Here is a 17,845-nt window from a genome sequence, read left to right as displayed (position 1 = left end):
CAAGACGAGAGTGCCATAGCCATGCAGACTCTTTTCGGGTTGTCATCAAGCACATTAGACTTGCAGATTTAATAACGAGTCTGTACAGCCTATTTTCTTAGCACTTAACTTTCATAATCAAACGACCACTGACATCATAAACCCACAAAAACATATTCTTGAGTACTACTTTATTTTCGCCTTCTGATAACTGACCCAGTGATTTGATATTATTGCATAAATCAGGAATAAAATATACCTCTTTGAAGATTAATTCCTCTCCATTATTACACTGAAATGCAACCGAGCCATTTCCGTTTATATTTACTGTTGAACCATCTCTAAATCTTACTCGTCCTGTCACGTTCTCGTCCAAAGTTTTGAATTTTGATCAATAACCCATCATGTGATTGCTAGCTCCATTATCTGAGTAACAAATGTCAGAATTCCACGTTTAACACCACTCAGATTCAATGAAGGTGTTACTTCTCCTTCGTTCAATAAGAGTTTTTCGTTGTTTTTATTTTCTGTAACAGTTTGTACCATCAACAGAGCAGGCACATCTTCTTGTACCTCGATGAGATTAACTTCTGATTTTTGCTCCTTCTCACGTTCACACTTGGGGTTATGGTATTCTATAGTGAAATGTCCATATACACCACAATTGAAACACCAAACTTTGCTTCTGTCACGCCTTGGGTATGATCCAATACCTTGATTCTTTGTGCCCGGAGACAGTTCTCATTTGCCTGATTTCTTTACCCACTCATCCCTCGTGAGTAGTAGTTGTCCTTGGTTGCCTTCCCTTTTCCTACATTCCTCATCAGTTAGTAGTAATTGACCACCACTGGATTCACTTTGCCCACGCATCATCTCCTCATATGCCTTGAGGGATCCCACTGCCTCCTGAATAGTCATGGTGTCTAAGTTCCCAAACTGCTCTATCGTTGACATAATTTGTAAAATTTTTGATGGAACAGGTCTAAATAACTTCTTCATAATGTATCCTTCATCCACTGTCTCTTCAAGAGTACGTATGTTCATCACCATACCGTTTAGCTTCATGCAAAAGTCATCAATCAGTTCCATTTCCTTCATGCTCAGGAATTCAAATTTAGCCTTCAATGTCTGTATCCTACTATTCTTATCCCGATAGACGCCTAAACACATGGTTTTAACATCCTCCCAGGCTTCTTTGGTCGTCTCCTTATCAGCAATTATCAACAAGGTGTCCTCAGGGATTCCCTGGTATATTGCAGTCAGTGCTTTCTTGTCTGTCTTGTCCTCAATGATGCCTTTCAGATATGTAGGCTCGATTGCTACCCATATGCCATGTGCTTTCATGTAAACTTTCATTTTAAGGGACCAAGCGGTATAGTTACTCTTTGTAAGCATTGGATAGGTAAGGCCAACTGAATTCTCTTTGCTCTTCTGCGTCTCCATAGTAGCTGTTTGTTTTGGCATGTACTTGGGCATATAGCTCCGATACCAAATGTAGTACCAAAACTAAACCTCACACACTTTTGTATAAGTAAATCTGGAGAAGTTTAAGAAACGAAAAACAATCCAGTGAATTCAGTGGTGGTCAGTTACGTGACAGGACGAGTAAGATTTGGAGATGGTTCAACAGTAGATATAAAAGGAAAGGGCTCGATTGCATTTCAGTGTAATAATGGGGAGGAATAAATCTTCAAAGTGGTATATTTTAAATGTAGTACCGAAACTAAACCACATACACTTTTGTATAATTAAATGTGGAGAAGTTTAAGAAATTAAAAACAATTTTTATTGATGTCTAATTTTCTACTAATACATTTTAACATAAACTTAGAAAATAGAAAACTACTAACAAAATAGAAACCACTACTCCTGAAAATACTCTTGGTCTCCTACTTCCTAAAAACTCTCCTCACAATGCTGTAACAACAAATGACTAAGTCATACAGCCTTGTATATGATTTGTCATCTATATTTATTAAAAACAAATACGCTTAGATTAAGACAACTACCAACAAACTCAACCCTTTTAAAAAGATTACTTCAAGAAAATTATTTTCACAAAGTTTTCGTGGCTTATCGTTTTCATTATATTATGTTTGCACTCTTTACAAACTAGAAAAACTTAATTTGAACGAAATGCATTAACACACAAGTAACAAATTAAGTTAGGGCTTATATTTTATATAATAGGCCAAACCTAATTGACCAATTTATCATTATTTTTTAGCATTACACTTAGAATTTTTCCGTGGAGGAGTCGATTATGATATCTTTACGGAAGACAGCGAAAATATCTTAGATTGAAGAAGATGATCAGTAAAAGGATAAAGATATAGAGATTTTAATAAATATGTGAGTGTTAACAAGTGATTTAGGGAGTCAACATTGTGTTTGATTGTATTTTAATATTTAATTGTGCATAATTGTATTTAAATTTTAAATTAAAACAGACCGCGGAAACGATTTACTATAGTGAAGGATAGGATATAGGTCCATACATTCACAACAAATTGGGGTATTTAAGACATTTTATCTTTTAATTATAAAATATAACAATTTTAGTTAAACGTATTTAATAATAATATTTCTAACTTAATTTCTTATTATATGGACTTATCCAAATTGTTGCTAGTTATGGTCATATCCTATCAATTTAATATGGAATCTTGGATTTTTTTTATCTTAGTCGTTCCATTTAAAATAAAAGAATATTCTTTAACCAATGATAAGTAGGTACTATATATTAAATAGAACTTTCTAGCCTTTCAATTATTTGGATCCAAAAAAGTAGGTATATTAAACCCAATAGAATAATAATGCACAATTCCTAATTATTTTTTCTTTCAAATTTTGTATTATATGTTTCAAACAATTTTTTAAACCATCAATAAATTAAACATTACTATGTGAGCTTAGCATGGATTGTAAAATTTTCAAAATCTCATTTATAGAACTCAAGATTGAGGCAAAATAAAATAAAATGAAACTCGGTAATTTGATATCTAAATAGGAAATAAAATATTCTTGCATTACCCTCAAAAATATATTTAAAATTTGATAGTGGATTGCATTACCATATGAAGAAATTACATACAATTAGCAAACAAAAAAATTTGTAGCAATTCCCATAAGGTTGAAGTTGTAAGCTCCCAATATTTTCAAACTGAGCTTCCTTTTTATTATTAAAATTTCTAGGACAACAAACACCCATTCCATAAATAAAGACTTGTTGGGGAAAGTCATCCAAACTAATGTAGTGTGTTCTTCTCTTGTGACATTTTAAATTCATGTAATGTTGTTAATCATGTTTATGGGCCACCCCTTTGCTCTCCCATGGAGCTCAACCATTCCCCAAATTCATCTTTATAAACATTTATGTTCATCTTTATAAACATCTTTAACTCCATTTATGTTCCTTTTTATTTTCTAAGATATTTTTTTCATAATTGTCTTCCACCCCTCCTTTTTTGTTGCATAATATATTTTTTTAATTGTCTTCAATGTGAATTCACGGATAAATATTACAAATTCATGAATAATTCATAGATTTTACCCTTTCTCTTTGGGCACCTCTATCAATGTGATCTCATTAAATTCAATAGCTGGAGGAGAAATGGGAGGAAATAACATAAAAGAGTATTTGAGGAGGTAGTGTAACGCTTGTGATATAATATAGTACGAGAAAAATACAGATTTTCTACTTACAAAATAAGTGAACTATGACCAATTTTGGTTGAAAATAAGCCATTTTTTACTTATTTGCTTAGCTCAAATGAGTCAAGTGGAAAATAATGAGTCTGTCATTTACAATCCTCGAAACTAACCTAAAAATTGCCCATTTATGACTTTTTTAGTTTCATAAATTTTGGCCCCATAAAATGGCATGGGTGTATAAAGGCAAGTGTGAGCCAATGCCTAGACACATAACCACATGAGATAACTGACAAACATTTTAGGTACTCTTATTTCTCAAATTTCACCTCATGGTCCAACTTTTGTCAATTTAGCATGGCCACCACACATAAGCATTAAAGTACAATTAATGAGATATCATCAGCCAAGTGAGGCACCTCACTACAAACTTTTAGAACATCTACATACAATATATTTACACTTTAAAATCATATTATAATATATTTTATAATATCTTTTAATATTTCAAACTTTAAGGCATGAGTCATATATTTTATTTAACTTTTTGGTAATTTTTATTTTGAGGACACATTAATTACCTACATAATTATGATATTAAATTTATTTTTTATAGGACAAAATTACATTTAACATGATATATATATTTTTACTCATCACATTTTATTTAATTTTATAAAATAGTAATTTTTAATTTGAATCAAAATTATATTTGGAATAATACATCGTATGGTTTTAAGTGAATACTATAACATTTCTTAAGAACAATACAACCTTTTTTACTGAACCCAATTAGGTGTTACCTAAAACATAATATTATCTCAAAAAATAACTAATAGTGAACAAATTTTATAAAAAAAAATCAAGCTATATAAAAAATGGGAAATTTTTTACATAACATTTAAAATTTGGCAAACACAACAATATTTCTACACAACATTATAAACATACTATAAAACTTAATATATTAACTTTTCGATCATAAAAAGTAACTACAACATAAATAAAAGTTAATATAATTTTAAAGTAACAGGTGCATGTGACTAGTTTCTAATTTTCTAATTTTAAAGTGTTCCTTACAGAGGTTTACCACTAGGTGATCACGTTTCCCGGTTAATCCCCATAATCCGACCCGATATTAAACTGACACAACCGAAATTGGAATGTGGTTTGCCGTTACGATTCAGCTACCTACAAAATTAGCACGTTATGGGTTGATTTTGGTTTAACCTTAACCCAATCTGCTTCCCATCCGAACCGCATTAATTTACCAACATATATACACACCGTTTTATACTTGTAATTATATAAAGTAAAATAATTATGTCCAATAATGAAAAACTAAATTCGAGTTAAATCTCATGAAATTATCATCAACGCATCATAATTGATCGGGATAATTATTAAATGTAATTATTTACAATTAATACTAGTGATTTATTTTACTATAAAAATTTACCTAATTATACTAATAATTATGTAAATTTTAAGAGGAAACATTTATATAAAAGAGATGTTATTTTATTTACCCATTCACTAATAAGAAATATCATTAACCTTCAAAATCCGCTAAACCGAACTGAGTGGTTTAGTTTTACTAGGATAAGAGGTTCAGGTTGGTTTGAATTTTTTTAAAACCACAGTTATACGGTTTGGTTCTGGTTTAACATGTAACCCGAACCAAACCCGACCCCGATCACCCATGTTTATCCCTATATATAACTAAATTTTTGTATTATGTATAATGAGTTAAGTTTTAAGTCTTGAATTTATAATTTATAATCCCTCTGTTCAAATCAATTCTTAACATTTGAAATAGAGTGCTCGACACCAATTTTGAGGCTCTTATCTAGTATAGTTACATAGCTTATTATTAAGATTTTCTTTTTTCGAATAAAAAATTGAATACATGATTTTTTCCCAAAATAAAGTTTTTAAAATTAATTTATATAATTATATATATATATATATGTATATGGGGCTGAGTTCTATGGAGTCCACCTTTTTATCGGAGTCCTCGGAGTCCATCTACGTTCTGCAAATAAAATATATTGTAAAACGTGTTATTTTGCAAAACATGTTACACAAATAGCATAACTTCAACAAAATCATGCAAATCTCATATATTTACGGTACAATATGTATGTTCTGCAATATGTTCTGCAACATGAACATTTATGTTCTGCAAACTAAACATGTTTTGTAGAATATATATTTTTGTAATGTTCTGCTTGTAAAATGTATGCAATCTACAAGATTTTTGATAGAATAGTGATGTTTGTCGAAAAATAATATGTTTTGCAATATTTTAAGCTATATTTTACTTGCAGAACATATATGGACTCTGAGGACTCCAATTAAAGGTGGACTTCATAGAACTTTACTCATATGTATATATATATGTATGTATATATGTATGTATATATATAAATTTAGTTATATATTTGGTCAATGAATGTTATATTTTTTAAACGAGTGCTTGGAATAATACTTTAAAAAGCTTATGTATAATTTTTTTTCTAATTTTCCAATAACACAATAAATGTGTGGTGTTCGATAGTTAAGATTAAATTGCCTTAACAATGTGTTAATCTTGATCGGTAATGATAGCCCAAGGGTTTTTTGCATTCCACGACCAATACCAAAACCGGCTCAAAACTTGTAGTATTAAAAAAATGGTACACACGACATAGTATACCTAATGGTTTGATATGTAGTATCAAACACAACTACATCACTGAAATTTTTATAGGATATCAAAGAATGGGGATCAACCCATACAATACCATTCAATCTTTATTTTTCATCAAGTAGAATTCTAATGAAAAAATTCCCATAATTTTTTTTTCTTTTAAGCAATACAATAAATGCAATCTCGCTTGAGCATCATTAACACCCAAGTTGCCCTTCCTAAAATCATGTACCACGTTTCTTAAATGTTGGCTATCAAAACCTACTTGTTTTGCTCATTCATGCATCTTGTCGAAAATATCCATTTGTTATCTCGGTTGGACACCTGAACATGTAAGTTCTTAATTAAATTCTTTTAGGCCACAGTTATATGTGTTAGAAAATTGAAAGTTTGGAGCTTTATTATTGTAGGCTCTTTACGTAATTTTTAAAAAAATTCGAATATCAATCTAAGAAAATTTTCTTAGTGTAGTCCATTGAGAAAGAAGTATGAAGATGTTTCTTTCTATCACTACTAAAAAAAGTAGAATAGACATCGGCTAAAAACCGATGTCTATGAACAAAAAAATCCGATGTCTTCGTGGGTGATGTTAAAGACGCCCCATTTAACATCGGTTTTAAACTGATGTTAAAGAAGACATATAACATCAGTTTTTAAAGATGTTAAATTTCTAATATATATCTAATCTTAATATATTATCATATTATGATATTTTTATCAATTTAAACATATGTGAGATAAGCAAAATATTTCCATTTATCCATTAAACTGATGTTACTAATACCAGTAACAACGGTTTTCAAGATAAACTGATGTAAACATAACTTTTGACATCGGTTCTTTATTTCAAACCGATATCTATTGGTGACAAAATGATGTCTATAAAGCTTAATAATATCGGTTTTCTGTATTAAGATTTTTTTTTTGTAGTATTCAACATTAGTTTTATTCGATATTACTGAGGTCAATGTTCCACTAAAACTGATGTATTAAGTTTTGATAGACATCAATTTTTTATTTTATAACAGTTGTTAAAGTGTTAAATTAACATCACTTTCCATTGTAGTGATGTCTGATTACCAGTTTCATTAATATACATTTTATAAATATAGATGCCAAAAATTTGCCAAACCAATAAACTAACAAAACCATTTGCTGCATAATACCATTTGTCTATATGTCCAATAACAATATCCAAACATGAGGCATAACACTTTCATCTAATCCAAACATCAAGTACTACACATATTTATGTAGCATACTGTTTGCAAATATACTATGTCACCAGATTCTGGATCTTTGGCTACATAGGCAGTCAATCCAACAACAGAGCTCCCTCGTCCACTTGTGTAAATTCCGCAAAGGGATAGCTTATCTGTGTAAGTCAGCAGCAACTGTGACTTGCTAGTTCCACGATCGCTAAGAAGAAAGATGTTGATATCTCCTCGAAATATAGCTTCATATTGCAATGTCAATGCACTCCCACCAAAAAGCTGCAATTTGTCAATCAACCAAAACTCAGAGTATGGAATGTATATGACTAAATTACATAGGACTGTGCCAACCGTAAAGAAGAGCAATAAAATAGAAATTTCGGACAACTAGCTGTAGAATCAGGTAGTTGTATGGAATGTATTGCTCCTGATAACTGTAATTAAGGATGGGTAGTTGTTGCCAAAAATATCTAGGATGAGTATATTGTTCAACTTTACACTAAATTATATAAAACTGTGCCAACTGTAAAGAAATGTATTGGCTAGAAGAACTCACACACAATCCAAAAATGAATCAAGATAACCGAGAGCAAGAAAGATGAAAATTTAAAATCATGTTTGGGAGCGGTACCTTTGTTGCTACAAAATTACATGATTTAAATGATGTAGCGGCTTCATTCCTACAAGAAAAACCAAGCCATAGAAACACAGCCAAAACCCAGTATTCAATCCATCCAAACCAAGTAAACATATGATATATCTAAACAAGAAAAAGTCTGCACATACTTGCACAAACCTATTTTAAGATAAACAATCATCATCCTACTTGTAGAGCATGGGTGATTCGGTGATAGGTGTAATGTTGGGAGAAATGTGGCATAGTATCCACATATACTCGTAATGTTATATCATCTGTAGCAGGCCCAAAGTTTCCATTAAACAGTGTTAGAAATGAGATATTTAGGATTTATACAGGTGTTTGATCCAGAATTATAAAGCAGCAGAAGTAATTACCTGTAATACAAGTACTTCTCAAATGAAGCAATCACCTGTAAGACTTCTTTCAGTATTCTTTTACTATATTGATCATTAGGTACATCTCGTCTTTCAACATAGCTCTTCCATATCTGCAAAAAAAGTATTAGTACTATAGTCTATAGACATGTGAGGCAGCTCTAGAGTACATATATTTTTATCTCACCTTCAATTTCTGCCTCTTAGCAGACTGCTTAGCATGTGCAAGCTGGTGAATTTTTTTTATCTTGTCTGTGTTAAATGAAGTTTGAAGCTTTACTAGACCATGTTCAAGAAGTGTCATTGCCATATTAGACTCTGACACCCATAAAGAACCTAAGAAAGTCCTATATCTATCAACAGTTTCCACTTCAATCTGGGGACAATCCAAGAATATGGTTATATAACAAACATCGAAGTAAATGAAGATATTGACAGACATGTGTTTGTTACAAACCAAAATAAATACCTCAACATCCCTCTACATAATTATCCTTCTCGCTAGTTCAATTGCTTCACTAAAAAATGAGGCATCTGGTCCAGGACATCTAACCCTTGAAAGAGAAAAAGTAATGTAGGATGCTTTTTGTGGTATATACCATTTATAACGGTGACCACTGAACACATATTCCAGAACATCATTTATCTTCCTATCCTGATGTAGTTCGGGCAAGAGATTACTGGCTTTCTTTGATTGTGACTGAAGTAACAAATAAGAGTACGGTCAATAAACAAAAGAACTTTATAAAGCCTTCGCTAAAATAGTTTAGGGCGTATAATTTCTAACCGTTAAAAAGTCTGGGATCACAGGAGCATCTTTGCCAGAGTGCATCCCTTTCCTTGCAGCTCTATCATGAAATTCAGCCACAAAAAGTGATTCATAATGATTTGATCTAGCTTAGACAGATCCCATCATTAACCTTAGACAACCATCGGTGCTTAGGATATATCAGAACAAACTATGGATGAAGTACCTGACAACAGATCCCTATTATTTTGTTCTTATTTATTTCCCTTGACATTTTTGTCTAACATATTTCAGCTCTCTCATAGAAGAGTGAGCAATCCATCGATCCCATCCCATTTCAATTAGTATATGTCAGGTTAGCTCTCATCTGCGCATGTTTTGTGTAGTCTACTCAACCCTCAAGGTCTGATCAAATACTTTCCATTTGTGTGCCATACTCAAGCCTTAGGTGATGATCTGGTCAACTGATTTCTGCTTGTTCATACTCAAGGCTCGATGGTTATGATGTGATCAACTACTTTCTGATTTCTATGTGAGTATTAGCATTTATTTTTATAATTATGAATGAATTCAGCTTTTTAGGTGTATGATGATAGTTGATGTTTAAATCTATCATTATTGATGTATTTTAAATCTACACTAATCGAGGAATTTTAAGGTAGCTCGCATCTTTCTTGTGAGGTAGCTCATGTTAGAGCTTTTGTTTTTTACCATTACCACATTCCAGACAATGAAGCCCATTTTATGGTGCTTTACATGTATGTAATAACCAGGTGTATACTAAATGTCATGTAATTATAAAATTTTAAATTCTAGGTAAGTAGTGTATATGCATAATTTACCATGCCTAGCAATCAAAGATAAAACATGTCTAGCACAAGGAATAACGATACTTCTGTTTATTACCTCCAAAAAGTTGTCATGCCTAAGGTATTTGTATGTTACCGCTTTCCCCAACAGAAAGCTTTCATTCCAACTGCACGCTTGACCATGCAATATCCCTTTCAATAAAATATACCATTAGCATAACACAATATATAATACTTGACCAGGGAAACAAACAGAACTGGTAATCCTCAAAACTAATAATATAATGTCTGACTAATGTAATATATTTAAATAGCATTAGGAGATGAGAAATTTATTTTGTTGTTCATTGTGCTTTGATCAAGAAGTATGATACTTTCATAGCAATTTCATAAATTATTACAGAAATTGATCCAAGTTAAACCTTTCAATATTTTGCAAGTCCAATTGATCTTATGTGCAAAAGATTAGTTATGGTTTAAAATGCTAATCCTACCTCTTTTATACTTGGAATGAGTTTGAATCTTGAATCACGAAACAAGTCAGTCGCGTCCACAAATTGACCTAGCAATGAACTTCCATTTATAGGCCTGTTGTCAACAAAGTAGAGTACCAGACTGTAGTTTAGTTTAGCAGGAACCTGAAACAAGCAAAACTGTTAATAGGAGTTTTACGACATGCTATACGCTATAAACACACACTAGAGAAACTCGTGCTATGTACAGAGAAATACAAACAGACCTAACACATGAAAAATAGAGCTGAAGACAGCTGTCAAGGTATTCTACAGAGTCTAAAAATAGCAGAAAATGCAGGATATATTTTTGCTAAATTGACCAAAAACCTCAAGACCGCATTTGCTGAAGCAGGGGTTGATGCCTATCTACCCTTCAGCCGATAAATTACAAAAAATAAATATATAAATACACACACATATATATACATTAATAATAACTCAACTTAGAAACAGATTAACATGCTCAATTCAAATAATTATTTAACTAATTAAAAAACTAGGGTTGAAACTGAAACCCCCAATATAAAAATTACGGTTTCAAGCTTACTTAATTCAAGATTGACCTAATACTTGAGCTTTAAACTCTGATTTGAGCTTTAACTTTTCACATCTTTAACCTTTAAACCCAATTCAACCGCCGTCCTTTCCAAACTCCGACGAAAAGAGAGAGCAGGGTAAGCACAGAAAGCAAACACAAAGAGAGCAGTCGAGAGAGACGAGCGAGCCTTCCGTAGAGCACAATATCGAGAGAGAGAGTGAGAGATAAGTTTTTTCAAAAGAGAGTTATTCTTCGAGACTTAGAGAGATGAAATTTGTTCTTTTTATTTTTAGTTTTAAGTTTTTAGATCTGCATATGTCTAATTTTGATTTCAATTTTTTCCTGTTAAGTTAAAAAAAAGGAAGAGGGGGAAATGAGTACTTAAAATTTTAGAAGGTAAAAAACGGGGAAGTTTTATGAGGGAATGAAATATTTGGCTAAGGAAGGAAAATGGGGGGCATGACGAGTCATTTTTTAAAAACAGACTTATAACATCGGTTGATACAAAAAAACCGATTTTTATTTTATTCAAAGACATCGGTTAAGCAAAACCTTTTAAAAAATACTTTTTACATCGGTGATAACATCAACTGATGTCTAAGAGACGATGTCTATTCTACTTTTTCTAGTATTGTATAGATTATATGTGTTGTGTATGGTCTAAGTCAGGATCAAGGGCTTGATATTCTTCCCCAAAAAATTGACACAAACAGAATCATTCTAAAGGCCTTGAACGACATAATCAAGGCCTTGACAGAAACGATCTAAAGGTCTTGACATATTCAGTTGCAGTTTAAAGGCATTGAGTGTCCAGCCTGAAAACCTTGATCTTATTAGACATATATATATATTTAAATCCTTAAGTAAATAAGTTTAAGGATTATTGTTATGTAAATAATGATAATTAGGCTCTAATATATATATATATATTTATATATTATGCTATATATACTCCTTGACAGAAAAAGAAGAGAATGAAGGGAATGGACAAGAATCCTAGCTACCTCTCCTTTTATCTCTACCAAATATACATACATATACTAAGATTTTATAGAGATTTGAGGTGTTATTGTTGTTCAACTTTATCGGCATGTGACGAATTTCTCTGTTACTGTTTTATCCTAGAAGTGAATTCGTGGCATCCCAACATAACATAGATGGGGTGAATATATCTTCAAGATGAGTCATGTATTTTGCAAGATTCGTTGACTGAGCTATTATACAATTTTAAACCTACAATATAAATAAGGTTTCTTTCTCGTTAATGTTTAATATTGTTATTTATGTTATCAAATCTGTTTGACCATTATGATTTGTTTTGTTAATTGGTTTTAATTGCCAATTCTTAAACTATGATTCATATTGCATATAATTGCCTTATTGTTGTATGTGTTAATTTTTCCAACAATCTAGAAGAGATATTTATTATATTCTACTAATCTTGTAGTTCAAGATAGTGAACGAAACTAATTTTATTTCTAGTAGTTAATCTTTTTCCGGTACTGGTGGTACTGTACCCACCATTTATTGGGCCATGTATCATTTTCCATAGTCCATTAATATTTCATGTAAGCTTGAAAAGTTTGGTGGAGGTTCCGGTTTGTCTATGTGGTAGACAAAGATGAAATTATAGTTAAAGATTAAGTGTTTATGGCCGGTGATATAATATATCCCACCTGTTGTTGATGAAGGTAAAACTAAGACTATAACAACTTATGTTATGTGGGCAGAGAAAGATGGAGTGGTAAGGGTTGCTACTCTTGCAGCCTTAACGAACAGTCTATTTGATTTTTATTTAGCAGAGGTTTATAATCATTAGGTCATAGATTGCTTTAAGCAACCCCCAAACTATGTTGCTATAGGACCAAAAAAATGTTGCTACACGCTCAAAATGGGTTCAGGCAACATCAAAGCTATGTTGACTCATAGCTAGTTAGTACAGATATTTATAGCAACATAGTACCCACATTATTACAATATACCATTCTTTTTTACTATAGATCTCAATAGCAACATCTTTTGGACCCTATAGTAACTCATATACTATGTTGCAAAAAATCATTGAATTTATCAAATATATTATCAAATTGGTGGGGCCCACCTATCGGGCCCACATAAATAATTTAACAAATTCATATTCGAAATTTTATTTTTTCTTGTTTCCTTTTTTATTTTCACAAATATATTAATAAATAAAACAATATTTAAATTCCAAAATATAAATAAAAATATTCCAAGAATAATTAGACTAACTCAATCTAAATTAATAAATATAAACTAATGAATTATTACAAAGTGATGAATCAAGTTGTGTAAAACTTATATTTTATTATAAAGACATGCAAAGTTGTATGTTGTGATAAGATTCATTGAATGTCTCCAAATGCGAGTCTGCAATCATCATATCTCCGTGCCTTTGACTCTACCTTTGCCTTGGCCTGCATAATGTTTGCTTCATTTTTCTACAAGTCAAGAACACCAAACAAACTCGTCAGTTTGTCATCAATAAATTGGAAAAATGTTTTATTCTAATAAAAGAACAGAATATGAAAAATAGGAAAGACTAGATGCAAAAATAATAGTATATTCATATTTACCTATTCTAAATTTTAATACTCAGTGGTAACATATTAAGTCAAATATAAAGATCATTTTCAATATACTATATGAAAATCTCCAACCTATTACATATCAAATCAAGCTATAATAGTCCAGTAATAAAATTAAACTAAGGTATGGAGATCTGTTTTGGCAGAATGGTTGGTTAAAGGGAAGAAATAAGTGCAAGAGAAAAGGTGGAAAGTGAGGAGATGAAAAGAAAGTTTATTGAGGAGATAGAAATATATATACAAAGATCTGAAGAACTCAAGGCAAAAGGGATGAGCAAAATAACAAAGGATGGACGGTTTCTAAACATCAAGGTTGGCAAATTTTTAAGAATTAAGAATAGTTACTTGTACAGTTATCCATTAGCTGATAAACTTAAACTTTTAGAAGCTCTAAGAGGAAAAGCAATCATAGAGGAACTGGAAGTACTTGTAAAGTTAAAGGACCTCATTAGAGAAGAAACATGAGATGATAAATTTGTGTAATGAATGTATCCATCAAACTCAAGAAATCCTTTATGTATAAATATTGTATTTCTTCCAATTCTTATGTAGTGATTTATTGTTCATTGTAGCTTGAGGTTAATCTTGTTACAAGGCATGAATTTATGATAAGCAACCTTCTCACAAATTTGGGTAGTTTGTTGTGCAAGACATGCGTGTACTATAACAAGACTAAGTTAAATTAACAGCTCTAAGTATGTTGTATGATAATTTAAGTTTGCATTTTATATTATATTACTTGAGTCTGTAAAAGTCTCAATAGATTAGACTGGAGTATTTTTCTATAAACAGTCTCAGGCCTAAGAATAAATTCTGGAATAAGATCATGAAGATCATCCCTTAGAGACAATATGAAAAAGCTTGGAGTTGGATAAATCTGTTTTGAGAAAAACATTCTAAGTAAAGAAATATACAAGTAACAGATCAAGTCACTACACCATCAAATGCCTATTACAATATCTTAATCATGGATGTTGCTAAATTATGTTACATTAGCTACACTAATTTTGGCATACTACAACATTGTATTTTTATGTTACCTTAGACACAAATATGGTGTTGCTCTAGACCAAAAGTATTCCATGTTAAAAAAATACATGCCTTATGTTGCCTTAGACTCATTAAAATTTATTTTACTATATCTTTAGATAAAATTAAATTTTAAATAATTATTTGACTTTTTAAAACTATTTATATTGATAAAAATAATTTGTATGTGTTGATATTTTTATAAGAAGTCAGAGTCTATCAAATAAATGAAGTTTTATTTTTAATTTTGAAAGCATTTTTCATTAGATTTAAAAAGGACATGTTTTTAAAAAATACAAATAAATATACTTCAACAAATTTAAAATAAAGTATATATTGTACAGGAGTGGCACGTAAAACCATGAAATGTTAGAGCGGTAAAAATGACCGCCCGTCCAATAAATTAAAAAAATAAGGTATTAAAACTCACTTTCACAAGAAAAACTAAAATCTATTTCTCCCCCTCTGTTATAATTATGGCTCTTTCAGTTTCTTCAAATTTGAGGGATTCTCAACTACTTCTTCGAATTGGGGCTTCTTCAAATCAGGGTCTTTTATGATTTTGAAGATTGTTCAATGGAGCTTGGGGTAATACCCTTTCCTACTTTTTGTCAATCTCGCTTTCCCTCCCCAGTCGTAGGTATCGTCTTCGTCTCTCTCTCTCTCCCTCTCTCTTATTTCTTCAAATTTGGGTTTGATACTTGTCAAATGATTTGGTTTGAGGCTTTTGTTTAATAGTTCAATCGATTATTTAATCCTTTAATTCCTTGGACTTAATGGGTTCTTTGATTTAGTTGAATTGATTTGGTTCTTCACTTAAATTTTTCTCGACTTTAACTAATTACGGGGTCTCGAGCTTTTATTTCCATACTCAAATTCTACTTTAATGTTAGTTGTGAAAGTTCAAGAGACCTAATTTCAGGTCTTTTTCTCATTTGTTTTCTCTGAGAATTGTAATGTGGTTTCTATGAGCGAGATATTTTGGGGATATTTGATTTATTTAATATCAATTTAAGGTGGTTTCTATGAGCACGAGCATGTTTCTCAACATAGTCAGGTCAGTAGCTTCTCTAATTTTTAATCAATGGGTAGTTATACACTAATGCATACTTCAGTGTTTGTAAATTAAGTCATTCTCTCTGTATCAGGCTGCTTCGTTGATTATGCTGTCGTTTGAGTGTCCGAGCTCTACAACATACTCGATGCTTTAAATTAATAAGCTGTTGGTAATATATCTGCCTTAAATGAAATGGTTCTCTTTGATGGCACATGCTAACTATGTATATATATGTGACTTTATGTTACGCACACACATGCTAATTGTGATTAAAGGTTCGTTTGTCGCACTTTATTTGACTCATGAACATTCCTGAAGTTAAGTTATAGTTCTTTCATTTCGCACTTTATTTTCTTGGCTTAACTGGAATGTGTCTCTTTGATGACACCGGCTAATTGTGTTCATATATGTGACTTTATAGTTTACGGTATCTTTTACTTCTTGAGACAGCATCTCACATCTCTGAGCGATTAATCTGTAAATTTTCATCCATATGAAAAGAAAAAGAACTTTAGTTTCATTATATGAATTTGACTGGATTGAACTGAATAACTGTTAAGATATTGTTTTGTAATCTCTTTTATTTATATTTTTCTTGGTGGCACTGTTTCACCAGATGTTTATGCTTTGGTAGTTACTTATTGCCAATAAATTATCAAACTTGATTGGAAATAAGATGTATTTTAACAATTTTATGGGTGAATACTATAGTAAATTAGTAATGAATTTCTGGTGCTGTTAATGCATTCAAACAAACAATATGGGTCACAGTTCCTGGAATGAATCTGCATTCATATATATTGCCTTGTCCTTCATAATTTTAAAAGTTAAAGATTGGACTCTGCATTCCCTCTCAAATATCGTTCTTTGTTATTAATTATTCTCAGGCTCTTAGCTTAATAATGGATTCACAATGTAACTTTAATTCAAGTATATTTCATTGGCATTGGCGCGTACACATATTCAATGCATTCGCTACATAAAGTGAACATGCAAAAATAAAATGAGTTCATCATTGAAGTGGGATTTCAGCTTTGCAAAAAGATTATTCAAGAAATGGCTGATGTATGGAAGTCAAGGAACTACCAGACAACATATACTTCCAAGTAAAAACTAATTATGTGATGTACCTGAAATGATCAAATGGTTCAAAGTCTCGTAAATATTTTATTTACGAGATACATCACGTTATAGCCTTATAGACAATAAAAATGACAGTCTCGTAAATATTTTATTAATCTTTAGGTGCTAGTTGTACTTAAATATAATTTTACAACTTGGTTTTTGATATATTGATCCCTGCTATTCACAGTAACAGTTACCCTCTTCCGACTCGTGCAGACTACTACATGCTTTGATAGTTTGTAGTAGTATGTATTTTCCTGTTGGTTGTAGGTCTTGATGATCTTCCCAGTAGATCAGACCCTGACCAGCCCTTGAAATAAAACACTATATGTAAATAAAGGGTACTAGTTTGATCCACTTTAATTTAATATTTTCTGGTGTAAAAACACTGTTGTTCTTGGAATTTAAGTTATTATAATTCTTTTTAGTCCTCAAAACTCCCCTAAATTATATGTTCAAGGATCAGAAGGTGATCTGGTTATATGTTGAATATTATTCTCACATTATGATCTGGCCATAGAAAAAGTATTATTCAATTATTCTTCACTCTTTTTTTAATCATAAGCCCACATTTTAACATTCTCATATATTTCTTAATTTATTCCCTAGAAGCTACTTCAAGCAATGAAATAATGACAAGAATGACTACATTCGTGTCTAACCACACATCCCATTCTTGGAGCAAGCACAAGGTTTTGGTTTGGCTGGTAAGCACACATCTATGTAGTCATAAAAAAATAAAAAAATAAAAAACATTTTGGAATTTTAAGGTAATATAAAAAATACGTTACAACTAATCTCTCTTTCTGTTGTATTAACAAGCTAAGGCAACATACAAACAAGTTAAAACACGATGTTGTCTTAG

This window comes from Apium graveolens, chromosome 6, assembly GCF_009905375.1.
Source record: "Apium graveolens cultivar Ventura chromosome 6, ASM990537v1, whole genome shotgun sequence".
Taxonomy (NCBI): Eukaryota; Viridiplantae; Streptophyta; class Magnoliopsida; order Apiales; family Apiaceae; genus Apium; species Apium graveolens.
Note: the sequence above shows the minus strand (reverse complement) of the source record.